The sequence below is a fragment of the Pan paniscus genome, chromosome X, assembly GCF_029289425.2.
Source record: "Pan paniscus chromosome X, NHGRI_mPanPan1-v2.0_pri, whole genome shotgun sequence".
Lineage (NCBI taxonomy): Eukaryota > Metazoa > Chordata > Mammalia > Primates > Hominidae > Pan > Pan paniscus.
In genome coordinates, this window is record NC_073272.2 from 156,159,894 (window position 1) to 156,184,760 (window position 24,867).

Here is a 24,867-nt window from a genome sequence, read left to right on the forward strand (position 1 = left end):
CAAAGAGAAACTGCAGAGATTTCTCACAACCTCTGTGGCCATTTTATACATCTTAGCAAAAACTCTGGTGAAATCCCTCCAAAACATATTTATTAGGCATGGAAAAAGCCTTACATGACAGGTGGCATAGGCTCCTTATGAAATCATTGCAGGATGGGAAGCCATTTAGGGCTTCGTAATTGTGAAAGATTGTATAGAAACTGAGGCACTTAAATAGCAGTGAGCATGAGAAAATGTGGTAGATAATGGTGGTGATTCTATTTCTTGTGAAAGTCCACTTACTCTGTTCTGCTACAGTTGTGGGCTTTCCGATTTCACATACCCCAGTCTCTATATTCTGTCTCAATCCACAGCCTACCTCAACTAAGTCCGTCCCAGGCACCTCTTACTGCAGGTGATAATCCATCTGTTAATCATGTTTTCCTCTTATGTCTACTTTCTGTCAGAGAATTGTGGGTGCAAACTGGGAAGGGAAGGAAATTATAAGAATATGTATAAGTACAAATGGAATATGTTGGAAATGAGGAATAGTTAATATCACAGGTCATTTAAACACCTGATGAACTTCACGGATAGTCAGGAATCTTGTTCTTACCTAACCTGTTAATTTTAGATCAGACATTACACTGAAAGTATTGATGATGGGTTTAAATCAGGTTGCAGCTCACATGTTGTGATGATATTATGTTGATTTTTTGTTTTTAATATGTGAGGAACAGAATAACTGTATACTATTTATTCATAGTGACATTGCAATATTAATGATTTTAGTACATATTATTATCTTCATAATCACAATTTCCTCCCCATTTTCTTAGTTCTCATAATTTTAGCCACAGCCCAGTTGGCTGGACCAATGGATGGAGAGAATCACTCAGTGGTATCTGAGTTTGTGTTTCTGGGACTCATTCATGGGAGATCCAGCTCCTCCTCCTAGTGTTTTCCTCTGTGCTCTATGTGGCAAGCATTACTGGAAACATCCTCATTGTGTTTTCTGTGACCACTGACCCTCACTTACACTCCCCCATGTACTTTCTACTGGCCAGTCTCTCCTTCATTGACTTAGGAGCCTGCTCTGTCACTTCTCCCAAGATGATTTATGACCTGTTCAGAAAGGGCAAAGTCATCTCCTTCGGAGGCTGCATCGCTCAAATCTTCTTCATCCACGTCATTGGCGGTGTGGAGATGGTGCTGCTCATAGCCATGGCCTTTGACAGATATGTGGCCCTATGTAAGCCCCTCCACTATCTGACCATTATGAGCCCAAGAATGTGCATTTCATTTCTGGCTGTTGCCTGGACCCTTGGTGTCAGTCATTCCCTGTTCCAACTGGCATTTCTTGTTAATTTACCCTTCTGTGGCCCTAATGTATTGGACAGCTTCTACTGTGACCTTCCTCGGCTTCTCAGACTAGCCTGTACCGACACCTACAGATTGCAGTTCATGGTCACTGTTAATAGTGGGTTTATCTGTGTGGGTACTTTCTTCATACTTCTAATCTCCTACATCTTCATCCTGTCTACTGTTTGGAAACATTCCTCAGGTGGTTCATCCAAGGCCCTTTCCACTCTTTCAGCTCACAGCACAGTGGTCCTTTTGTTCTTTGGTCCACCCATGTTTGTGTATACATGGCCACACCCTAATTCACAGATGGACAAGTTTCTGGCTATTTTTGATGCAGTTCTCACTCCTTTTCTGAATCCAGTTGTCTATACATTCAGGAATAAGGAGATGAAGGCAGCAATAAAGAGAGTATGCAAACAGCTAGTGATTTACAAGAAGATCTCATAAGTGATACAATAAGCCCTTCTCATTAAACATGATATGGCTTTATGTTTCTTTCTTTGATATTTTAGATTCAGGAACTATGAGACATTACGTATTGATTTGAATGTTATTAGACCTGTAACATAATTCTTATCTGATGAATATATGATGAATATATTCCTTGTTCAAAATGAGTCATAAATTCAACACATCTCTACATCTATATTATGCCCATTTAATTTCTTTCAGCAATGTTTTGTAGTTTTTGGTGAACAGGTACTTTATGCATATGTACTTTATATTTATCTCTAAGTTTTATATTTCTGATGCCCTTTTAAATGACATTTTTATTTCAATTTACAATTGTTTATTCTTAGCTTATGGGCACATAATAGATCTTTGTTGGACATTATATCCTGTAAACTTGCAAAACTTATTAGTTCCATCAGTTTTTTATAGGTTATGTAGGATTTTCTTTATAGATGATTATGTTGTCAGTGAATAAAGACATTTGCTTTTAAAATTCTAGTATGAATTCATTATATTCATTTTGTTGAATGCTGAGTAGAATTAGAGCAGACATCTTTGACTTGTTCCTGTTATGAAATATATTAAATATTTCATTATTAAGTATAATGTTAGCTATAATTTTTTTCATAGGTACTCTTTAACAGGCTGAGAAAGTTTTCTGTATTCACAGTTTGCTGAAAATTTCTTTTATCTTTAGTCAGGAATGGATCTTGGATTTTGTAAAGTTTTTTTGTTTCAGAATCAGGGTAATGCTGGCCCTTTAGAATGAGTTGGGAAGCATCTGCTCTTCTTAAATTTTCTGCCATAATTTTGTAGAATTCATATAATTTTTTTCTTTAAAAAGGGAAGTACTTAAGTATTTTTTCCCATAAGTTACCCATAAGTAAATCTAAAGGAAAATGGGAAACTTTGATACACATTGGTTGCCCCCTGGTGGAAATTTCTGGGTTCTTGATTATTTTAACACTGGAGATAGAATCTGGTGGAATGACGTCAATGCTACCGTGATTAAGAGGTGTGTAGGAAATGCTTCATGTAAGAGAGAAAATAGTCTTTATGAGAATCTGCCTGATGGAAAGGAGTTGGTGCGACAATAACAATATAAATTAGTGAAAAAATTTAAATTGACAAATAATAATTGTATCTATTTATGGGGTACAATGTAATGTTTTGATACATGTTTAAATTGTGGAATGATTAGGTCTATGTTATTGACATACATATCTTTTTTGTGGTGAAAACATTTAAAATCTACTCTTAGTCATTTTGAAACATACAATACCTTGTTATTTATTACAGTCACCATTCTGTGCAATAGTTCACTGAAACTTTGTCTAACTGAAACTTTGAACCCTTTTATCAACATCTACCTTTTCCATGTCTACCCCCAACTCCTAGCCTCTGATAATCACCATTCCATTCTCTACTTCTATGAATTCAACTTTTTTAGATTCCACATATCAGTGAGATCATGTGATATTTGTCTTTTCGTGCCTGGCTTATTTCACTTAGCGTGATATCTTCTGGGTTAATTCATGTTGTCACATATATCAGGTTTTCCTTCCTATTAAGGCTGAGTAGTATTCCATTGTATATATACACTACATTTTCTTCATCCATTTGTCAGTTGATAGACACCTGTGTTGATTTCATATTTGGGTATTGTGAATAATGCTGCAATGAACATGAGCCTGGAGATATCTCCTCAGCATACTGACTTAAATTCCTTTGGATATATACAAGGAAGTGGGATTGCTGGATCATATAGTAATTCTAGTTTTAGTTTTTTGAGTAACTTTTATCTATTTTTCATAATAGTATTAATTTACATTTCCACCAACAGTGTACGAGGGTTCCCTTTTCTCTGTATCCTCTTCAACACTTGTTATCTTTTATGATTTTGATAGTAGCCATTCTAACAGGTATGAAGTGGCATCTCACTGTCATTTTAATTTGCATTTCCCTGATAATTAGGATGACAAACTTTTTTTATGTTAGCCATTTGTGTGTATTTTTTTGAGAAATGTCTATTTAGGACCTTGCCCATTTTTTGACTTGGTTATTTGTTTTCTTGATATTGAGTTGAGTTTCTTATACATTTGGAGATTAGCCTTTCATCAGATGTATGCTCTGCAAATATTTTCTCACAACTTGTAGGTTGTCTCTTCACCATATTGTTTCCTTTGCTGTGCAGAAGCTTTTTAGTTTGATGCAATCCCATATATTTTTGCTTTTGTTGCCTGTGCTTTGGGGGTTATATCCAAGAAATCTTTGACCAAACCAATATTGTGGAACTTTTCCCCTATGTTTTCATCTAGTAGTTTTACGGTTTTATGTTTAAACCTTTAATGCATTTTGAATTGATTTTTGTGTATGGTATGAGATAAGGATACACACCATACACATTCGTGTTCTTCTGCATGTGGATATCTAGTTTCCTTAACACCATTTATTGAAACAAATGTCTATTCTTCATTACGTTTTCTGGGCATCTTTGTTAAAAATTTATTGGCCATAAATGCATGAGTTTATTTCTGGGCTCCTTATTCTGTTCCCCTGGTCAATGTGTCTGTTTTTGTGCAAGTGTCATATTGTTTTGATTACTATGGTTTTGTGATACGTATTTGTTTTGGGGGGGATCGATTTTTATTTGGGTTTCTCACAGTGGTTAGAGAACAACCACAGCACAGGAAATGCATCGCCAAGATTGCCCAGAAAACTGACCAGCTGCATCTTATTGCTTAAAAATACACATATTCACAATAACTGACAAATGGTGATGTGCCTCACACAGGAATGTGTTCACATTTGCAATGCTGTGTACAGACTTCACTTCATTCAACATAGATTTTGGTTTAGTGGAATTCAAATGCAGATGCTTGTTCACTTCACAGCCTTGGATTTGTCTGTTTTTGGAGAGCTACAACCTCTATGAGTATATCTGCATGAAAACCACAGACAATGAAGGCATTTCTTCGTTGATTTATTTATTCCTTTGACTATAGCAACAAACCCTGGATGACACCCTTCCTTTTAATTCACCTGGAAACCAGACTCAATCAAATCTCCCTGGTCCCCTCACTATTCCTTCAAATTCCCTATTTCTATCTCTTCCTGAGGAGGGTAACCTCCTGTAGCAGGGGTCAGACTGTGACTTGGGAATCAAGCCTAGGTCTGCAGGTTGCATTTTCATCTTCTTGTAAAATATGGTAGGACACTGCAGTGAATCCAACAGTTAACACTCAGAGCAGTTCCCTGCTCTAACTCAGGAGAGAGACTTCAGAGGGTCAGGATTCATCCATTTGATCAGTTAACTGAGAAGGATTCATTTTGGTAAAACTTGTTCAGCTTTGAGACACTTCAGTGAGTTGTTTGAGATTTTTTTTAAAATTGTACTTTAAGTTCTGGGGTACATGTGCAGAACGTGCAGGATTGTTACATAGGTATACACGTGCCATGGTGGTTTGCTGCACCCATCAACCCATCATCTACATTAGGTATTTAACCCAATGCTAACCTTCCCCCAGCCCCTACCCCCAGACAGGCCCCGGTGTGTTGTGTTCCCCTCCCTCTGTCCATATGTTCTCATTGTTCAACTCTCATTTATGAGTGAGAACATCGGGTGTTTGGTTTTCTGTTCTTGGATTAGTTTGCTGAGAATGATGGTTTCCAGCTTCATCCATGTCCCTGAAAAGGATATGAACTCATCCTTCTTTATGGCTGCATAGTATTCGATGGTGTCTATGTGCCACATTTTCTTTATGCATTCTATCATTGAATGGGCATTTTGGTTGGTTCCAAGTCTTTGCTATTGTGAACAGTGCCACAATAAACATATGCATGCATGTGTCTTTATGGTAGAATGATTTATAATCCTTTGGATATATACCCAGTAATGCGATTGCTGGGTCATATCATATTTCTAGTTCTAGAACCTTGAGGAATCACCACACTGTCTTCCACAATGGTTGAACTAATTTACACTCCCACCAACAGTGTAAAAGCATTCTTATTTCTCCACATCCTTTCCAGCATCTGTTGTTTCCTGACTTTTTAATGATCGCCATTCTATCTGGCGTGAGATGGTATCTCATTGTGGTATTGATATGCATTTCTCTGATGACCAGTGATGATGAGCTTTTTTTCATATGTTTGTTGGCTGCATAAATGTCTTCTTTAGAGAAATGTCAGTTCATATCCTTCACCCACAGATGAGTTTGTTTGTTATTTTCTTGTAAATTGTTTAAGTTCTTTGTAGATTCTGGATATTAGCCCTTTGTCAGATGGATAGATTGCAAAAATTTTCACCCATTCTGTAGGTTGCCTGTTCACTCTGATGATAGTTTCTTTTGCTGTGCAGGAGCTCTTTAGTTTAATTAGATCCCATTTGTCTATTTTGGTTTTTGTTGCAATTGCTTTTGGTGTTTTGGACATGAAGTTTTTCTCCGTGCCTATGTACTGAATGGTATTGCCTAGGTTTTCTTCTAGGGTTTTTTATGGTTTTAGATCTTACGTTTAAGTCTTTAATACATTGTGAGTTAATTTTTGTGTAAAGTGTAAGGAAGGGATCCAGTTTCAGTTTTCTGCATATGGCTAGCCAGTTTTCCCAACACCATTTATAAAATAGGGAATCATTTCCCCATTGCTTGTTTTTGTCAGGTTTGTCAAAGATCAGATGGTTGTAGATGTGTGGCGTTATTTCTGAGGCCTCTGTTCTGTTCCATTGGTCTACATATCTGTTTTGGTACCAGTACCATGCTGTTTTGGTTACTGAAGCCTTGTAGTATAGTTCGAAGTCAGACAGCGTGATGCCTCCAGATTTGTTCTACTTGCTTAGGACTGTGCTAGCTCTGTGGGCTCATTTTTGGTTCCATATGAAATTTAAAGTAGTTTTTTACAATTCTGTGCACAAAGTCAATGGTAGCTTGATGGGGATAGCATTGAGTCTATAAAAACTTTGGGCAGTATGTCCATTTTCATGATATTGATTCTTCCTATCCATGAGCATGGAATGTTTTTCCATTTGTTTGTGTCCTCTCTTATTTCCTTGAGCAGTGGTTTGTAGTTCTCCTTGAAGAGGTCCTTCACATCCCTTGTAAGTTGGATTCCTAGGTATTTTATTCTCTTAGTAGCAATTGTGAATGGGAGAGTTCACTCATGATTTGGCTCTCTGTTTGTCTGTTTTTTGCATATAGGAATGCTTGATTTTTGCACATTGATTTTGTATCCTGAGACTTTTCTGAAGTTGCTTATTAGCTTAAGGAGATTTTGGGCTGAGACCATGGGGTTTTCTAAATACACAATCATGTCATCTGCAAACAGAGACAATTTCTTTCTCTTGCTTGATTGCCCTCGCCAGAACTTCCAATACTACGTTGAATAGGAGTGGTGAGATAGGGCATCCTTGTCTTGTGCTGGTTTTCAAAGGGAATGCTTCCAGTGTTTCACCATTCAGTATTGGCTGTGGGTTTTTCATAAATAGGTCTTATTATTTTGAGATACGTTCCATCAGTACCTAGTTTATTGAGAGTTTTTAGCATGAAGGGCTGTTGAATTTTGTCGAAGGCCTTTTCTGCATCTATTGAGAGAAGCATGTGGTTTTTGCCATTGGTTCTATTTATATGGTGAATTATGTTTATTGATTTGCGTATGTTGAACTAGCCTTGCATCCCAGGGATGAAGCTGACTTGATTGTGGTGGACAAGCTTTTGATGTGCTGCTGGATTTGGTTTGCCAGTATTTTATTGAGGATTTTTGCATCGATGTTCATCAGGGATATTGGCTTGAAATTTTCTTTTTTTTGTTGTGTCTCTGCCAAATTTTTGTACCAGAATGATTCTGGCCTCATAAAATGAGTTAGGGAGGATTCCCTCTTTTTCTGTTGTTTGGAATAGTTTCAGAAGGAATGGTACCAGCTCCTCTTTGTACCTCTGGTAGAATTCAGCTGTGAATCCATCTGGTCCTGGACTGTTTTTTGGTTGGTAGGCTATTAATTACTGCCACAATTTCAGACCTTGTTATTGGTCTATTCAGGGATTCAACTTCTTCATGGTTTAGCCTTGGGAGGGTGTATGTGTCCAGGAATTTGTCCATTTCTTCTAGATTTTCTAGTTTGTGTAGAGGTGTTTATAGTATTCTCTGATAGTAGTTTGTATTTCTGTGGGATCAGTGGTGGTATCTCCTTTATCATTTTTTATTGCATCTGTTTGATTCTTCTCTCTTTTCTTCTTTATGAGTCTGGCTAGTGGTCTATTTTATTGATCTTTTCAAAAACCAGCTCCTGGATTCATTGATTTTTTTTGAAGGTTTTTTTGTGTCTCTATCTCCTTCAGTTCTGCTCTGATCTTAGTTATTTATTGTCTTCTGCTAGCTTTTTGTATGCTCCTGCCTCTTGAGTTCTTTTAATTGAGATGTTAGGGTGTCAATTTTAGATCTTTCCTGCTTTCTCTTGTGGGCATTTAGTGCTATAAATTTCCCTCTACACACTGCTATAATTGTGTACCAGAGATTCTGGTATGTTATGTCTTTGTTCTCATTGGTTTCAAATAACTTATTTATTTCTGCCTTAATATCTTTATTTACCCAGTAGTTGTTCAGGAGCAGGTTGTTCAGTTTACATGTAGTTGTGTGGGTTTGAGTCAGTTTCTTAATCCTGAGTTCTAATTTAATTGCACTGCGATCTGAGAGACTGTTATGCTTCTCATTTTTTTTTGCATTTGCTGAGGAGTGTTTTACTTCCAAATATGTGGTCAATTTTAGAATAAGTGCAATGTGGTGCTGAGAAGAATGTATATTCTGTTGATTTGGGGTGGAGAGTTCTGTAGATGTCTATTGGATCCACTTGGTCTAGAGCTGAGTTCAAGTCCTGGATATCCTTGTTAACTTTCTGTTTCGTTGATCTGTCTAGTATTGACAGTGGGATGTTAAAGTCTCCCACTATTATTGTGTGAGGGTCTAAGTCTCTTTTTAAGTCTCTAAGAGCTTACTTTATGCATCTGGGTGCTCCTGTATTGGGTGCATATATATTTAGGATAATTAGCTCTTCTTGTTGCATTGATCCTTTTACCATTATGCAATGCCCTTATTTGTCTCTTTTGATCTTTGTTGGTTTAAAGTCTGTTTTATCAGAGACTAGGGTTACAACCCCTGCTTTTTTTTGCCTTCCATTTGCTTGGTAAGTATTCCTCCATCCCTTTATTTTGAGTCTATTTGTGTCTTTGCACGTGAGATGGGTCTCCTGAATGCAGAACACTGATGGGTCTTGACTCTTTAGCCAATTTGCCAGTCTGTGTTTTTTAATTGGAGCATTTAGCCCATTTACATTTAAGGTTGATATTGTTACGTGTGAATTTGATCCTGTCATTACGATGCTAGCTGGTTATTTTGCTGTTAGTTAATGCAGTTTCTTCATAGTGTCAATGGTCTTTACAATTTGGTATGTTTGTGCAGTGGCTGATACCAGTTGTTCCTTTCCATGTTTAGTGCTTCCTTCAGGAGCTCTTTTAGGGCAGGCCTGGTGGTGACAAAATCTCTCAGCATTTGCTTGTCTGTAAAGGATTTTATTTCTCCTTCACTTATGAAGCTTAGTTTGGCTGGATATGAAATCCTGGGTGGAAAATTCTTTTCTTTAAGAATGTTGAATATTGGCCCCCATTCTCTTCTGGCTTGTAGAGTTTCTGCTGATAGATCTGCTGTTAGTCTGATGGGCTTCCCTTTGTGGGTAACCTGACCTTTCTCTCTGGCTGCCCTTAACATTTTTTCCTTCATTTCAACCTTGCTCAATCTGACGACTATGTGTCTTGGGGTTGCTTTTCTTGAGGAGTGTCTTTGTGATGTTCTCCGTATTTCTGAATTTGAATATTGGCCTGCCTTGCTAGGTTAGGGAAGTTCTCCTGGATAATATCCTGAAGAGTGTTTTCTAACTTGCTTCCATTCTCCCCATCACTTTCAGGTACAGCAATCAAACGTAGATTTGGTCGTTTCACATAGTCCCATATTTCTTGGAGGCTTTGTTCATTTCTTTTCATTCTTTTTTCTCTAATCTTGTCTTCTTGATTTATTTCATTAAGTTGATATTCAATCTCTGATATCTTTTCTTCCACTTGATCGAATCAGTGCTTGATCCTTGTGCATGCTGCATGAAGTTCTCATGGCGTGTTTTTCAGCTCCATCAGGTCATTTATGTTCTTCTCTAAACTGGTTATTCTAGTTAGCAATTGGTCTAGCCTATTTTTCCAGGTCCTTAGCTTCCTTACATTGGGTTAGGACATGCTCCTTTAGCTTGGAGGAGTTTGTTATTACCTACCTTCTGAAACCTACTTCTCTCAATTCGTCAAACTCATTCTCCATCCAGTTTTCTTTTGTTCCCTTGCTGGTGAGGAGTTGTGATCCTTTGGAGGAGAAGAGGCGTTCTGGTTTTCGGAATTTTCAGCCTTTTTGCTCTGGTTTCTCTCCATCTTCGTGGATTTATCTACCTGTGGTTTCTGATGTTGGTGACCTTCTGATGGGGTCACTGAGTGGATGTCCTTTTTGTTGATGTTGATGCTGTTCCTTTTTGTTTGTTAGTTTTCCTTCTAGCAGTCAGGCCCCTCTGCTGCAGGTCTGTTGGGGTTTGCCCTAGGTCTACTCTAGACCCTGTTTGCCTGGGTATCACCAGCGGAGGCTGGAGAACAGCAAAGATTGCTGCCTGTTTCTTCCTCTGGAAGTTTTGTCCCAGAGGGGCACCCACCAGATGCCAGCCAGAGCTCTCCTGTATGAGGTGCCTGTTGGCACCTACTGGGAGGTGTCTCCCAGTCAGGATACACGGGAGTCAGGGACCCACTCAAGGAGGCCATCTGACCCTTATCAGAGCTCGAATACTGTGCTGGGAGATCTGCTGCTCTCTTCAGAGCCATCAGGCTTTTCAAGGATGCTCAAAGTCTGCTGAAGCTGTGCCCACAGGCGCCCTTTCCCCTAGGTGCTCTGTTCCAGGGAGATGGGGGTTTTATCTATAGGTCTCTGACTGGGGCTGCTGCCCTTTTTTCAGAGATGCCTTGCCCAGAGAGGAGAAATCTAGAGAGGCAGTCTGGCTGCTGTGGCCTTGCTGAGTTGTGGTGGGCTCCACCCAGTTCAAACTTTCTGGTGGCTTTGTTTACACTGTGGGGGTAAAACTGCCTACTCAAGCCTTGGCAATGTGGAAGCCCCTCCCCCCACCAAGCTCGAGTGTCCTAGGTCAGCCTCAGACTGCTGTGCAAGAATTTCAAGTCAGTGGATCTTAGCTTCTGGGCTCTGTAGGGGTGGGACCCGCTGAGCCAGACCACTTGGCTCCCTGGCTTCAGCCCCCTTTCCAGGAGAGAGAATGGTTCTGTCTTGTTGGCATTCCAGTTGCCACTGCGGCATGAAAAAAAAAAACTCCTGCAGCTAGCTCGGTGTCTGCCCAAACAGCTGCCTAGTTTTGTGCTTGAAACCTAGGGCCTTGGTGGCAGAGGCACTGGAGGGAATCTCCTGGTCTGTGGATTGTGAAGACCGTGAGAAAAGCATAGTTTCTGGGTGGAGTGCACCGTTCCTCATGGTACAGTCCCTCGGGGCTTCCCTTGGCTAGGGGAGGGAATTCCCCCAATCCCTTGCACTTCCCGGGTGAGGCGACGCCCCATTCTGCTTTGGCTCACCCTCCGTGGGCTGCACCCACTGTCCAACCAGTCCCAGTGAGATGAACCAGGTACCTCAGTTGGAAATGCAGAAATCACCTGCATTCTGCATTGATCTCACTGGGAGCTGCAGACTGGAGCTGTTCCTATTTGGCCATGTTGCCAGCAAATTCTGAGATTTTTTTTAAAAGTGCAAAGAAGGACATCTGAGGGGTGCTGACATATTCGGGTCACCTCAAGCCACATGCCAGCTTGCTTGCCCCTGTTGGATTCAGCAGAGGGAGATAGGCCTTGCTATACCTGTGGTGTCTGCCAAAGCTTCCTCCTGGCAATTCTTGGGAGTGCTGATACCTGGGCCACAGTTAGTCCAAGTTTATCACTGAAGATCCTATCAAAGTTTTGTCTGAAATTCCACTTTTGCCTTTTGTCCTAAGTGGTTGTGGACATCTCCAGGGGCTGATACCAAGGACTAGGAACAGCTGAGGGAGGCAGAAATGTTCAGAGTACATCTCTATTTACAGGGAACAGAACACCGGCCTCTGAGAGTCCATGGAGCAATGGGAAAATTGCAGTGATTACTCATCACTGTGAAACCTCTACTTTGAATACAGTATCTTCTGGCAAGCACTGGGGACTGCAGTCGACAATGCTGCTGAATATACCTGAGTACATAGTAAGACATTTGTTTGGTAAACAGTCAATGCATACAATAAATTACCTTGAGAGGGCCATCTGTGCTTCAGATGTGAGAGTTCATGTGAATAGAATGGCCACAATTCAAAGAATCTTCACAGGAAAACGGCTCAGAGCTCATCTACAATGGACAGACAGGGAGGGAAACAGGTGGAGATTAGTTCACCACTTCCTCATAAGAAGGTAATAAATAGTTTGGTGAAATAAAATGGTAGCACTGAGTAATTGCGGGCTTCTGGATAGGCAGTCAGGTTGATTTCATGTTGCTACTGCTGGACTTGAGGGCTGGCTGGGCTGTGGTGGCAGACACAGCAGCAGCTCAGGATGATGGTGATGGTCCATGCCAGCCAGAACCACCAATGTTCATAGTAGTAGTTACAACACTGAGACTGCCCATAGCAGTGTCCTGTTGTGTCACAGATGTAGCTTTGATTGTTGGTACACACACAGGCTTCCTTATCCTGTGGGGGTTCAGCCCTGGCTGACACAGGGCTGGGCAGTGCCTAGAGGTGCAAGAGCTCCATGCCACCCAGGAGTCTTCCCTCCATACTCCTCCTGCTCCTCCGACCCAGCGCGGGCACCTCCCTCCACCCTTGCTGCACTTCTCCTCTACCCTCTTCTTCCTTCTTTTGTTCTTTTCCTGTAATATGTTTTGAAGTCAGATTGTGAGGCCTTCAGCTTTGTTCTTATTGCTCAAGAGTCCTTTAGTTATTCAGGGTCCTTTGTGGTTCCATATAAATTTTCAAATTGTTTTTCCTATTTCTGTGAAGAATGACATTGAAATTTTGATAAATATTGCATTAAACCTATAAATCACTTTGGGCAGTAAGGACATTTTAAGAATATTTATTCTTCCTACCCATGAACATAAAATATCTTTCCATGTATTTGTGTCATCTACAATTTTTTCACCAATGTTTTATAGTGTTCAGAATACAGATCTTTCACCTCCTTGGTTAAATGTACTCCTAAGTACAATCCTAAATGTGCTCCTAAACAAAAAAAATACGGTTTTTTTGATGCTACCGTGAATGAGATTGATTTCTTTATTTTTGTCATATAGTTTGTTGTCAGTGTAAAGAAACTACTGAGTTTTGTACATTGATTTTGAATTCTGCAATTTTATTGAATTCATTGATCATTTCTAATAGCTTTTTGGTGGAGTTTTTAGGGTTTCCTATATATAATATGTCATCAAACAGAGACAATTTTACTTCTTCCTTTTCAATTTGAATATCTTTTATTTCTTTATTTGACTTAATTGCTCTGGCTAGGACTTCCAGAAATAAGTTGAAAAGAAGTAGTGAGAATAAATATCCTTGTCTTGTTCTTGATCTTAGCAGAAAAGATTTCACTTTTTCATTGTTGGGTATGATGTGAGCTGTGAGCTTGTTATATATGTCCTGTTTTGTGTTAAGGTAGATGCCTTCTACGCCCAATTTGTTGAGAGGTTTTGTCATGAGAGGATTTTGAATTTAGTCAAATGCTTTTTCTGCATATATAGAGATAGCTATTTTTTTATCCTTCATTCTGTTAATGTGGTTTATCACATTTGATTTGTGTTTGCTGAACCATCTGGAGGATAAATCCACTTTATCATGGTAAATGTTCTCCTAATGTGTTGTTAAATTCTGTTTGCTAGCACATTTTTTTGAGGACTTTTGTATCTATGTTCATCAGGGATATTGGTTGGCCCATACTTTTCTTATAGTGTCCTTGTTTGCCTTTTTATTTTTGTTTTTATTTTTTTGTTTTTGTTTTTTTTATTATACTTTAAGTTTTAGGGTACATATGCACAACGTGCAGGTTAGTTACATATGTATACATGTGCCATGCTGGTGTGCTGCACACATTAACTCATCATTTAACATTAGGTATATCTCCTAATGCAATCCCTCCCCCCTCCCCCCACCCCACAACAGGCCCCAGTGCTAATATCCGGAATCTACAATGAACCCAAACAAATTTACAAGAAAAAAACAAAAAACCCCATCAAAAAGTGGGCAAAGGATATGAACAGACACTTCTCTAAAGAAGACATTTATGCAGCCAACAGACACATGAAAAAATGCTCATCATCACTGGCCATCAGAGAAATGCAAATCAAAACCACAATGAGATACCATCTCACACCAGTTAGAGTGGCCATCATTAAAAGTCAGGAAACAACAGGTGCTGGAGAGGATGTGGAGAAATAGGAACACTTTTACACTGTTGGTGGGACTGTAAACTAGTTCAACCCTTGTGGAAGTCAGTGTGGCGATTCCTCAGGGATCTAGAACTAGAAATACCATTTGACCCAGCCATCCCATTACTGGGTATATACCCAAAGGACTATAAATCATGCTGCTATAAAGACACATGCACACGTATGTTTACTGTGGCACTATTCACAATAGCAAAGACTTGGAACCAATCCAAATGTCCAACAATGATAGACTGGATTAAGAAAATGTGGCACATATACACCATGGAATACTATGCAGCCATAAAAATGATGAGTTCATGTCCTTTGTAGGGACATGGATGAAGCTGGAAACCATCATTCTCAGCAAACTATCACAAGGACAAAAAAACAAACACCGCATGTTCTCACTCATAGGTGGGAATTGGACAATGAGAACACTTGGACACAGGAAGGGGAACATCACTTTAAAAAAAAAACAATAATGCTGATCTTTTAAAATGAGTTTGGAAATACTGTTTCTCCTTCAAGTTTTTGGAAGAATTTCAGAAGGATTGTATTATTATTTTTTAAAATGTTAGAATTCAGCAATGAAGTTTTCTGGTCCTGGGATGTTCTTTGATGGGAGATGTTTTATTATTGATATACTCTCCATACTCAGTATTGTTCTGTTCAGATTTTATCTTTCTTCTTGACTTTCTCTAGGTAAGTTGCATTTTTCTAGAAATTTATCTGCTTTTTCTAGGTTATCCAATTTGTTGGCTTGTAATTGTTTATAGTGGCCTCTTATGATCCTCTGTATTTCTGTGGTATTAGTTGCAATATTTCCTCTTTCATTTCTGATTTTATTGCTTTGAGTATTCTCTCGTTTTTCTAGTCTAGCTAATGGTTTGTCAGTTTTGTTTATCTTTTCAAAGAACAAATTCTTAGTTTCATTGATCTGTTCTATTTTCTTTCACAGTCTTTTTTGTATTTGAAGGACTCGTATTTGTTAACTGGCTCAAGCCTGGAAATTTGTTGAGGTGCTATGAGTCTCTATTGCTCTCATTTCTTTTCACTAGACATAGAAATTTTCTGATTACACGAATCAAATAAGACTAATAAGCTTCCCAGGGATGAATCCCACTTAAGCATGGTGAATTTTTTTGCTGTGTTTTTTAAAAAATAATATTTGCTAATATTTGGCTGAGGGTTTTTCCATCTAAGTTCATCAGGAGTATTGGTCTGCAATTTATTTTTATTATAGTGTCCTTCTCTGGGTTTGGTATCAGGGTAATGTTGGTTTTGAAAAATGAATTTGGAAGTATTCCTCTTCTTCATGTTTTTGGAAGGGTTTGAGAAGGATTGGTGTTAGTTATCTAAATTCAGCCACCAAGCCATTCAGTCCTGGGTCTTTCTTTTATGAGAGACCTTTCATTGGTGATTTAATTTCCTTATTCATGATTTCTTCTAAATTTTGAATTCTTCATGATTCAGTTTTGGTACGAGTTTATCAATTTCTTCTAGGTTATCTAATTTGCTGGTGAATAATTGTTTATAGTAGTATGTTATGATTTTTTAACTTCTGTGGTATCAGTTGTAATGTCTCTTCTTTCACTTCTGAGTTTGTTTTCTTTTTTCTTAGTCTATGTAAGAATTTGTTAATTTTGTCTATCTTTTCAAAAAACAATTCTTATTTTTATTGAAAATTTCAGTTTCTATTATATTATTTCTGCTCTGATCTTTGTTATTTGTTTCCTTCTGCTATCTTCGGGCTTGTATTGTTCTCTAATTTTCTCGCTCCTTTAGGCATAATATTAGGTTGCTTATTTGAGATCATTTTTTCTTTTTTGATGTAGGCATTTATTGCTCTAAATGTCCCTCTTATAACTGCTTTTGTTGCATCCCATATGTTTTAGTATGTTATGTTTCCATTTTCATGCTACCTGATTTTAGAATATATTTCAAACCATGGTGTACAGTGCTTTTAAAAAGAGGCTATATATAGGTATATATAAAAACAATACACACATTATATATAAACTATGACATGCTTGTAAAGAAAAGAGAACATAAAGTTTCTGAGGAAATAATTAGAAGAACAAGAGGATGCAAAGTGGTCTGTCAAAGATTCAGTGAAATGAGGGTTTTTGGATATTCACAGCTAATAGATTAATGCATTAGGAATGAGCAAAAAAATTGATGGTAGTCAAACAGAGGGAGGGAGGTAGATTTTGAATGATTCAAAGCAGGAGTGTTTTGAAGATAAACAGAATAACTAAAAAGAAAGACTCAGATGAAAAGCCTAGATTTAAAGCATTTGAATCAAGAGGTGGTAATCTAGGAATTAGGTTGATTTCTTTTTTTTTAATTTGTGTAGCTTTTTATTTTATTTTTAATTATACTTTAAGTTTTAGGGTACATGTGCACAAAGTGCAGGTTTGTTACATATGTATACATGTGCCATGTTGGTGTGCTGCACCCAGAAGACTGGTTAATTTCAATAACCTAAAAATCCACAAGGTGGGAGTGTTTCACTGAAGCCAGTTGTTTGAGAAACGTTAGAACCAACTTCCTTTTTTTCTCTGTCCCTTCTTCTCTGCTTTCTTCTTTTCTCCTCCTCCTCCTCCCTTTACTCTCCTTCTTCTCTCTCTGTTTTTCTAATCATGAAAACAAACAAAAAAAAACTATGAGCAAGAGCACAGAAAAAAGACTAGCAAAGACTGCAGTTATTGAAAGTATCACATACAGAAAATAAAATAACTATACTTAGTATGTCTAAAGTAAAACAAAAAATTAAAAATATCATAATGGAACAGGAAACTCTGGAGAATGGCCAAGAAGATTACAAGAAAACAAATAGAATGTCCATAGAGAATAACATAATTGAAATTTAAACCCAAATGAATGGTTTTAACAGAATATTAGTATGTTAGAAGCAGTTGAAGAGTGAACTAGTAAACTGTAATATAGGTCAGAAGGGGCTATCCAAAATGAACACAGGAATAAAGACATGGAAAATAAGAAACATGTAGTTAGGAGACATGGAAGACAGAGGGGGAAACGCTAAAAAATTTTAAAGAGTGTTTCAGAAGGAGAGGAAGGAGATCATGAATCAGTGTATATATTTTTTAAATTTTATTTTATGTTCTGGGATACATGTGCAGAAAGTGTAGGTTTGATACATAGGTAAATGTGTGCCATGGTGGTTTGCTGCACCCATCAACCCATCACCTAGGTATGAGGCCCTGCATGCATTAGCTATTTGTCCTGATGGTCTCCTACCCTCTGTCCCCCTGAGAGGCCCTGGTGTGTGTTGTTCCCCTCCATGTATCCACGTGTTTGTCCTGATGGTCTCCTACCCCTGTCCCCCTGAGAGGCCCTGGTGTGTGTTGTTCCCCTCCATGTATCCACGTGTTTGTCCTGATGGTCTCCTACCCCCTGTCCCCCTGAGAGGCCCTGGTGTGTGTTGTTCCCCTCCATGTATCCACGTGTTTGTCCTGATGGTCTCCTACCCCCTGTCCCCCTGAGAGGCCCTGGTGTGTGTTGTTCCCCTCCATGTATCCACGTGTTTGTCTTGATGGTCTCCTACCCCCTGTCCCCCTGAGAGGCCCTGGTGTGTGTTGTTCCCCTCCATGTATCCACGTGTTTGTCCTGATGGTCTCCTACCCCCTGTCCCCCTGAGAGGCCCTGGTGTGTGTTGTTCCCCTCCATGTATCCACGTGTTTGTCCTGATGGTCTCCTACCCCCTGTCCCCCTGAGAGGCCCTGGTGTGTGTTGTTCCCCTCCATGTATCCATGTGTTTGCTCTCATTGTTCAACTCCCTCTGAGTGAGAACATGTGGTGTTTGGTTTTCTATTCCTGTGTTAGTTTGCTGAGGATGATGGCTTCCAGCTTCATCCATGTCCCTGCAAAGAACATGATCTCATTTATTTTAATGGCTGCATAGTATTCCATGGTGAATATATATCACGTTTTCTTTATCCAATATATCATTGATGGGCATTTGGGTTGATTCCATGTATTTTCTATCGTAAATAGTGCTGCAATAAACATATGTGTGCATGTATATGTATGTGTGTGTGTATATATATATCGTAGTTACATACATGTATATATATGTGTATATATGTGTGTATATACACATATATATACATTTACATATATTATATATATCTATATATGTATATGTATGTGTATATACACACATATATATACATTTACATATATAATATATGTATATATGTATATATATGTGTATATATATGTATGTATATGTGTATATATATATTTTTTTGAGATGGAGTTTTGCTCTTGTTGCCCAGGCTGGAGTGCAATGGTATGATCTTGGCTCACTTTAACCTCTGCCTCCTGGGTTCCAGCGATTCTCCTGCCTCAGCCTCCAAAGTAGCTGGTATTACAGGTGTCCACCATTATACCTGGCTAGTTTTTGTATTTTTAGTAGAGATGGAGTTTCCCCATGTTGGCTAGGCTGGTCTCAAACTCCTGTCCTCAGGTGATCCACCCGCCTTGGCCTCCCAAAGTGCTGGGATTACAGGTGTGAGCCACTGCACCCAGCCGTGTGCATGTATGTTTATAATAGAATGATTTATATTCCTTTGGGCATATACCCAGTAAAGGGATTGCTGGGTCAAATGGCATTTCTGGTTCTAGATCTTTGAGGAATTTTCACACTGTCTTCCACAGTGAATGAACTAATTTACATTCCGACAAACAGTGTAAAAACATTCCTATTTCTCCACAGCCTTACCAGCAACTGTTGTTTCTGGAGTTTTTGATAATCACCATTAAGACTGGTTTGAGATAGTATCTCATTGTGGTTTTGAGTTGCATTTCTCTAATGATCAGTGATTTGAGCTTTTTTTCATATGTTTGTTGGCCACATCCATGTCTTCTTTTGAGAATTGTCTGTTCATGTCCTTTGGCCAATTTTTGATGGTTTTTTTTTTTTCTTGTAAATTTAAGTTCTCCATAGGAGCAGGTGCTCTAATTGCTTGGAGGTCTGCCTATGTGTGGAGATGAGAGGGCCCCACTGCACTATAATCTCAGCACAGGAAGGTTGGGGAAGCTCAGGCTGCTGATCCAGTCAAGTGGGTACTCCCCATACCTGGAAATCTGCCTGGCCATAGACTGGAGAGGGCCCCACTGCACCACAACCTATGTTTATAAGTGGTGGGGTAGCTCAGTATGCTGGTCCAGGTAGGCAGGTGCTCCAATGCCTGAATTTCTGCCTGGGGGTGAAGCAGAGAAAGCCCTGCTGTATCACATTCTCAGGGGAATAGGCTGGGGCACCCAGCAATGACACCTGCAGACTGGTTGTAGGTCTCCAAGCTGGCCCTGGCTGCAAGTTTCATCACCTGGGAGAAATTACAGCTGTAGCAGCTTTTCTGCTGCCCCGAGGCTGCGATGGGGGAAAGCACCATTCCAGCACATACTGCTGAGGTGTTTTCCACAATATGGCTGTGAAGGTCCCTACCAAGCCCCAAAGCAGTTGTTCCAATCTTTGGCCTGAGACTAAAATGCCTGTGCAGGCATTCTGCTGGGTCACAAAAAGAAAAAAAAAAAAAAGCTGACTTTGCATGCATCCAGATTGAAAATGGCATCTTGCTCTTACTTCCTGGTCTGGGAAAATGTCTGCAGCTGTTCCCAGTGTCTTTGCTTCACAGCATCTCCAAGCCTCTCCCCATGTTGACTCCAGGCCTTGGGAGAAACAAAATGCGACAACTTGGCTGGGGTTGCTCAGATTCACAGTGAAAATGTCAGTTACAGAGGGAGGCTCTCTGCCTCTCTCACATACTAGGACTTCACTCACTTTTATAAGCTGGTTGCTGTCATGTTGACTGTTTGCCCACATTCTCCTTCTTGGGATCTAGGATGTCCTTCATGATTCTGGTGGATTCCCATTTTCCTTCTTGACTTAGAGCTCACAGAGTTGACCTTTGTGCACTCTCTTGCTATTTCTAAGTGGCCGAGGCACACTAAAAGCCTCTAATTTATCATCTTGGGGGAAAAAAACAGGGAAGTTTGCTTTTGCAAATTGTTGTCTGTGGGGGTCTGTCCTGCAGACCCCAGCTGCACGAGGGATGAATAATGTACTCAGACACCAATTATTCAGTGAAAGAGCCGCTAGGGGGCTGGGCCATGCACAGAAAGAGTTGTGGCAGCCACGAGCCCTGACTAGCTAGCCCTGCCAGCATTTATTGAAAAAACATTAAATGACAGGGGCTTTTAGTCAACACAAATAGAGGGTAATTAACCTGGTCACCCTCCCCCGAGAGAGAGCCATCCTGCCTGTGAATGATCAAAAGTTGGCTTCAGGACCACATGAGTAAACAAGTTATTTAGATAAACTCCCTTACATTCCTTTGCACCTACTTTAAGCTATTTACTCAAGGAAGGATTAGGCTGCCTTCATTCAGATCTATTACTGAAGCTGTGCAACACCCCCAGCCTTCCATGACGGTTTGCGTCAATTTCTTATAACTATCTTTAAAATTTTTCCCACCAGCCTGACTGAACTCCCACAGTTGTTGCTATTTTTTGAAACTGAAATACTTCTAGGAAGACTGATTAAGAACAATATAGAGAAAAGACATTTTTCAAACTCCTGATGAAAAAGAAACATCCGTATTAATATATAGCTAATAAAAAGATAAGAGATGTTATGGAAAACTTCATACAAGGGTGCCCACTCTCAGAACTTCTATTCAACATAGTACTGGATGTCCTAGCCAGAGCAATTAGGCAAAAGAAAGAAATAAAAGGCAAGAAAATTGGAAAGGAAGAAGTTAAATTGTTTCTGTTTGCAGTTGACATGATCTTATATATAGAAAACACCAATAACTCTGCCAAAAAAATTTAGAATTCATAAATGAATTTAGTAAAGTTGCAGGATACAATGTGAACATACAAAATTCAGTAGCATTTCTACACATCAACAACAAACTATACAAAAAAAGAAATCAAGAAAACAATCCTATTTATAATAGGAACAAAAAATAAAATACTTAGATGTAAATTTAAACAAAGAGGTGAATGATCTTTACACTGAAAACTACAAAACATTGATGAAAGCAATTGAAGAAGCCACAAATAAATGGAAAGATATCTCATGTTCATGGATTGGAACAAGTAATATATCTGAAATGTCCATACTATCCAAAGTGATGGACATATTGAATGCAATCTCTATCAAAATTCCTATGACATTTTCCCACAGAAATAGAAAAACAACTCTCAAATCTGTATGGAACCACAAAAAACTCTGAAAAGCCAAAATAATCTTGATCAAAAAAAGCAAGGCAGGAGATATCACATTACCTGACTTCAAATTATACTACATAGCTATAGCAATCGAAACACCATGGTACTGGCAAAAACGCAGACACATAGACCAATTACACAGAATAAAGAGCCCATAAATAAATCTACATATTATAGTCAATTGACTTTCAACAAAGGTGCCAGGAACACACATGGGGAAAGAACAGTCTCTTCAAAAAATGGTGTTGAGAAAACTGAATGTCCACAAGATTGACATTAGGCCCTCGTTTCATGCCATATAAAAATATAAACTCAAAATAAGTTAAAGACTTAAATGTAAGACCTAGCACTATAGAACTCCTAGAAGAAAACAGGGGAATAACTCCAAGACATTGGTCTGGGCAATAATATTTTATGATATGACTCTAAAGCACAGGAAAGAAAAGCAACAAAACACAAATGGAATAGCATCAACCTAAAAAGCTTCTGCACAGCAAAAGAAATTCAACAGAGTGAAGTGATAACCTACAAAATGGGAGAAATTATCTGCAAACTATACATTTGATAAGAGGCTAATGTCCAAAATATCTTAGGAACTCAAACAACTCAATAATAAGAAAAGAAGTAACCCTAATGAAAAATTGACAAAGGATCTAAATAGACATTTCTCAAAAGAAGACATACAAATGGCCAACAGATATATAAAAATGCTAATTATCACTGATCATCAGAGAAATGCATATTAAGACTACAATAAAATGCCATTTCACATCCGTTAGAATGGCTGTTACAGAAAAGGCAGAAGATACCAAGTGTTGGGGAGGATGTGGAGAAAAGGAAAACCTTGTAATTGTTGAGAATGTAAATTATTTCAGCCATTGTAAAAGACAGTATAAATGATTCTCTAAAAATAGAATTACCATATGATCCAGTAATGCTATTTCTGGGCATATATTAAAAAGATATCAAATCAGTGTGTCAATGAGTTATCTGTACTCCCATATTTATTGTAGCATTATTCACAACAGCCAAGATGTGGAATTAACTTAAGTATCCATCGACACATGAGTGGATGAAGAAAATGTGGTACACATACACAATAGAATAGTATACAACCTTAAAAAATAAAAAAAGTATCATTTGTTGACAACATGAATGAACCGGGAGGACATTATACTGAGTAAAATAATCCAGGCACAGAAAGCCAAATACTGCATAATCTCACTTGTATGTGGAGGTCTAAGAAGGCTGAACACATAGAAGTACAGAGTAGAATGATGGTTACCAGGAGGATTGGGTAGATGTTGGTCAAAGGGTACAAAATTGTATTGTACAGGAGGAATGAATTCAACAGATCTATTGTGCAATATGGTGACTATAGTGGATAACAATGTATTGTTTTTAAATTTAATTTTTGTGGGTACATAGCAGGTGTATACATTTATGGGGTACATGAAATATTTTGGTACAGGCATGCAATGTACAATAAGTACATGATGGAAAATTGGATATTCATCCCCTCAAGCATTTATTCTTTGTGTTATAAACAATCCAATTATACTCTTTCAGTTATTTTTAAATGTATAATTGAATTTTAGACTGCAATCCCCCTGTTGTGCTATCAAATACTAGGTCTTATTAAATCTTTCTTTTTTTGTACCCATTAACCATCCCCCACCTCTCCCAACCCCCACTACCCTTCACAGCCTCTGGTATTCTTCCTTCTACTCTCTATCTCCATGAGTTCAGTTGTTTGCTTTTTAGATTCCACATATAAGTGATAACACATAGTATTTGTCTTTTTGTGCCTGGCTTATTTCACTTAACATAATGACCTCCAGTTTCATCTATGTTGTTGCAAATGACAGGGTCTCATTCCTTTTTATGGCTGAATAGTACTTCATTGTATATAAGTACCACATTTTCTTTATTCATTCTTCTGTTGATGGACACTTAGGTTGACTCCATAACTTCGTTATTGTAAATAGTGCTGCAACAAATACGGGAGTGCAGATATCTCTTCGATATACTGATTTCTTTTTTGGGGGTTATATATGCAGCAGTGGGATTGCTGGACCACATGGTAGCTCTATTTTTAGTTTTTTGAGGAGCCTTCAAACTGTTCTCCATAGGAGATGTACTTGTATTCTTCAAAATTGCTAAGAGTAGATTTTTAAGTGTTCTCATAAAAAAAGATAAGCATGTAAGGTAATGCATATGTTAGCTTAACATGGCTATTTTACAATGAATATATATTTCAAAACATATATAATTTTATTTATCTGATAAAATAAATATAAAATATGAAACTTCATATTAATAAATTTGACAATCATAAGGAATAGTCAAGTTCCTATGAAAAACACCTATTTTTATGAAATGATCAGAAAAAAACTAGAAAAACTGAGTAGTTTTTTTTTCATTGTAGAAATTTTATTTAGAAAAATTTTTTTTTCCTGTACAAAGAACTCCAGGGCTAGGTGGATGCAATATTTAATAAAGAAATATTACCAAATATTTAATAAAGAAATAATGCCAATGTTACATGAATATTTTTAGAGAATTGGGAAGACATAACACTTTCCAACTTGTTTTATATGGTGGTACCTCCTTGATAATAAAACCATACAAGGATATTAAAAGAAATGAAATTACAGACTAATATACTACATAATAATTCTAAACAAAAATGTTTGCAAATATAATCCAACAATATACTCCAAAGAAAAATACATCGTGACTAAGTGCAGTAATTTCAAGAATGTATGGTTTAAAATTAGAAAACCAAACAATTAAATTAACCACATTAACTGAATAAAAGAAAAAAATATGGTTATTTCAATAGCTGCGGGAAAAGCACTTGTTCACATTTGAAACTATTTGTAATAATAACTCAACAAACTAGGAATAGAAGAGAACTGATGTAAATATCTTAATATATACACAAAAACTACTCAACATTATAAATAATCATGACATATTAAACAGTTTCATTCTAACACAAGGAACAAGGTACACATGTCCAGCTCAACACTTTATTCATCATTAAAATAATACTGTGCAGTAAAATTAACAAGGAAAATTTTAAAAAGAACACAAAAGTACAAATCCTTATCCCTGATCAACACAGATTAAAAATACTCAACAAAATTCTAGCAAACTGAAGCTAACAGCACATCAAAAAGATAATTCATCATGATCAAGTGGGCTTTATTCCAGGGGTGCTTGAATGGTTCAAAATAGACAAATCAATAAACATGATTCACCACATAAACGGAACTGAGAACAAAAACCCTATGATCA

At 38.1% G+C, this 24,867-nt stretch overlaps 1 pseudogene; it reads left to right on the forward strand.

The window, feature by feature from the left end:
* Nucleotides 1-856: 856 nt before the first annotated feature.
* LOC129395312 (olfactory receptor 4F3/4F16/4F29-like) lies at nucleotides 857-1,791 on the forward strand (annotated as a pseudogene).
* Nucleotides 1,792-24,867: the final 23,076 nt, after the last annotated feature.